The sequence below is a fragment of the Pteropus vampyrus genome, unplaced genomic scaffold (assembly GCF_000151845.1).
Source record: "Pteropus vampyrus isolate Shadow unplaced genomic scaffold, Pvam_2.0 Scaffold154, whole genome shotgun sequence".
NCBI classification, from domain to species: Eukaryota; Metazoa; Chordata; class Mammalia; order Chiroptera; family Pteropodidae; genus Pteropus; species Pteropus vampyrus.
The window spans coordinates 1,545,168-1,549,086 of NW_011888935.1; positions in this window are offsets into that span (position 1 = coordinate 1,545,168).

Here is a 3,919-nt window from a genome sequence, read left to right on the forward strand (position 1 = left end):
AACTGATATACCTGGCCTATAAAATATTAGTTAAAATCTGCCGCGAAGCTTCCGGGAGAGAGTTTTCCTCTCTGATAAAGGAAAAGTCCATGAAGATAAACTCTCAGCTTAATGCCACACTTTGACTTTGATTGGAGTGGCCAGCTTGCGACCACATCAAGGCCAAGAGAATCACAGATACCATCCCAGAATCGCTGACCTAACACCACCGCCACCCTGCTTCACTTCCTGTAAAGCAACAAGTATAAATCCTATTTGTTTAAACCACAGTTTATTTGGAATCTCTGTCATCTGCAGCTGAATATATCCTACGTGATACATGTCAGCACTGAAACCTAGAATGACTTAACTCTTACGGTATAGTTTTTATGACATGTAAGCTAACGTATTTGACAATTCCAAGAATTATTTCTGGTTTGCGACCAGATGTTATGTATCGTGTTGTTATTTATGACTTCGCTGGCTCGTTCACTCAGCATTACCCGCTAAGTCATCGAATGCCCAAGCATTTAGGATGTCTTTCCAGGGAAATGTATTCCCCATAACCATGGTGTTGGGTATAGAGCTTCATTCCCTTCAGAGAATTGTCCTTGAAACAGTCTACGTGCAGTAGAACGTATGTCTTGAGCCTTTTTGGTTTCGCCATCTTCCACAGGCTCTCACAAATCTCCCTGTCTCTTGACCACGAATGAGCCAAAGAAATATAACAGTGAGATTTTTATGCAAAAGGGAAGAGTTGGGGAGACAAGCCCTTTCCATTGATGCTTTATCTCAGAGCTAACGTGGAGCCACTAAAAGCACAGATGCTGAGGAAACAATGCCTGAGGTCAGGTCCTGAGTCTATCACTTCCAAGCCGTGGGGAATGTGGGTAGGTCATGTGACCTCTTTCTGCCTCCATTACCTCTTAGGTAGAACAGAGATAATCATAGTCCATACTTCGCAATAGTGTCAAAGTTGCTTTTCTCATTTATTGTTCAGCGGTAGACAGTATTTTTATTCAATCCCCTTTTTAAAAATGAGAATACATGTAAATGTTTTCATGGACAACGACGACTCTTCTGTGCATTTGAAAATGTCCCGGCAGCTTTGAGAACTGATGGAACCGGTCTGCTTGATGCCCATTGGCACAGAGCCCTCCCTGGAGCCTCATCGGAAGGTCAATGACTTGGTATAATAAGACTAATATCCTGCTTCAGAATTATGACGATGTCTTTGTGAAACTGAAGCCTCCCCTTCTTCAACCAAGTGGTATTCCAGATGGGAATGGAACATAACCCAAGAACAGAACGAATCAAGATGCACGAATTTTGTCTATGGATAATGGCTAGACAATAGGGATAATTTATTATAGCGATGTGTGTTGCTTGAATTTCCTTTTAGTTCCAGAGACCAAAGAGAAAAATCACAGACTTCAGGTAACCATGGGTTTGAGTCCTGACTCCACTATTTAATAGCTATGCAGAGGATCTGTTTTTGGAGGACCCTTGTTAGTCCCTAAATAAGATTTTTCTGTAAACTCTTAAAATTTTTTAAAAAAAAACCCGGCCCCAAAGCCAAAAGCAGCCGGGAAACCCCAAGGGAACCAATCCAAGTCCCTTTGATATCTTACCTCTTTCTTCTATAGAGTTTATTCGATATTATAGAGTCAGATTAAATCTCTAAGCATTTCCTTCTTGAATTTATACTCCATTTTAGATTTTTTTCCTGAACTTGATGAAATCCATTTTCGCAAAGTCCTTAGCACATATATGACCATATCCAGCTTTTTCTTTGCTCATAAGCACTGCTTCTAATTGTCCAAAGTAGTTTTCACTCACTGAATGTGGTTCTTAGAGGCCAAACTGGGACTCTTAACTTATCTCACTTTTGAAACCAGTGATCCCTAAGAGGTTGGTAAATAAGAGAACCTTCGTTTTGGGATCTCGGAGAGGTGGGAGTTTTCTGTAAAGAAACTGGAGGGAAAATACCAGAATAATAGAGAAATAATCAATCCCCAACTGAATCCTCACCAAACACAATTGAGCCCAATGGACTATGTAGCCCTATGAGAAAGTAGAGTCCAACGAAGACCGTTGTAAGACTCTGCATGGAAACACTCGGGAGTCCAGGTGGTAAATAGCACCATGGAGTGACAAAGGGACACTTCCTTCACTTCATTGCGCCTCACTGAGAGCTTAGGGGTAGCCAAGGGAGGATATCTGTTCCTGGCAGAGCTGTCCCCATGGAGAGAGCTCTGCAGCTAAGAAGATCGGAGAAGGAGCAGGAAGAAAAGAATATGAGCAGGTGATTTCCTCTTGGGTGCGTGGATTTCCAGGGAAGTATTCATCTCCATGATGTGCAGTGATACCCTCTCCTTCTTCTTCTAGCAGATTAGATTCTTTGAATTAGGGTTTAACCTTATCTTGGATTCCAGTCATGGGCCCCTCTTCCTCACTTGCTAATGCCCATGAGGTCACATTTACCCAGCTATTCTATGAAAACATTTCATTACCCATGTTTTAAATCCTGGTATGCAAATATACCAATGTCTTAAGCGTTGCATCCTGTTGCTTTAGCAATGTTTCAACTGTGAAACGGTATGCATCTTTTCTACCAATAGTTAACATTATATTCTCCATGGTAATTCAACAATGGGCATTTCTCTCTTTCTTTTTTTTTTTTTGGTAGTGTTTTAATATCTTTTGAAAAGTCTATCTACGCCTTGGGAAAATAATTTCTTTGTCTAAAATTGTGATGTACATTGTCTTATCTTTCTTAAATTTCAAGGTATTGTTCAAAAATGCACATCTCATTCTTCGAGAATGAGAAGAATGAGCTACTTAATTATCTCTCGTTTTTGTCTTTTCTTGTAAAATTCCAGACTTGAGAGGTATTAGGCAAACATCAACTGTGTGTTGAAGTCTGACTTCGTAGGTCTCAAAGGTTCCTCTCAGATTTCTGTTGAGGGCATCTCCATATTTTGGATAGTACCCATCATCTCTCGGCTTTTTACTTGACCTTCTCTTTACCACAGCAGTGGGAAGAATGCTAGACTCATTTGCAAAATTTCTTGCCAGGTGGCATCTGATGGGAGGTAGGAAATGAAAGCTGAAGGAAAGGAGGAGCCATTTGTATGGTTTCTGCTTGCACGTGTGGCAGTGGCAGCGACCACATCAGCGAAGGCAAGAGCAGGGGCAGCGATAGTAGTGATCAGTAGTTTTGGAAAGAACAGAGTAGCGAGGGTGGCTGGTGAATGGCTGGTCCTGAGGTGCCGTGCAGGCAGCAGGTCCCCATGGTTATGGGACTCTGGGTACAGTCATGTTTCGTTCGTCTCCTCGCTCTAGGTGTGATCGTAGTTGACCGTAATTGTCAGTCATCGGATCAGCTAACCTCTCTGGTTTTGCTCCTCTAGATCATCCCAATCCTTTTGCAACGAATTCCTCACATGAGATTCCCTCTCTGATGAACATGTCGATCTGTCTCTGCTTTCCCGATTGGGACCAAGGCATGCTGCTATGAATCCACATGTGTGGGTGACAGTCAGCAGATGTGGGATGCCCCAGAAGGCATTTTGTCATATCCTGGAAAAACATCCTAGGAGGACTCAATCACCAATGTGAACTCTTCATCCAACGGTTCTTTATCTCTCAGTAGGGAATCACCAACCCTTGAGACCCGGTGAGAGCTCGTGCGGCAGTCACTGACATTTACAAACTCTTTTGTGCCAGAAAGTCTGCTTTTAAATTATCAGAAAAAACAAAAAAACAAAAAAACACTTTTTGTGTCTGTTGAGTCCTTTCTTTTTTCTTTAAGCTATACAATTCATAACTCGTAACTCCCTGTTTTTTTCTTCCTCTTAGCCTTCCAAGGATGTTGAATTTGTGGTTTTCTTTTGGTTTGTCTTCTACTTTCTCTAAGAACTCTTCATATTCGCAGATA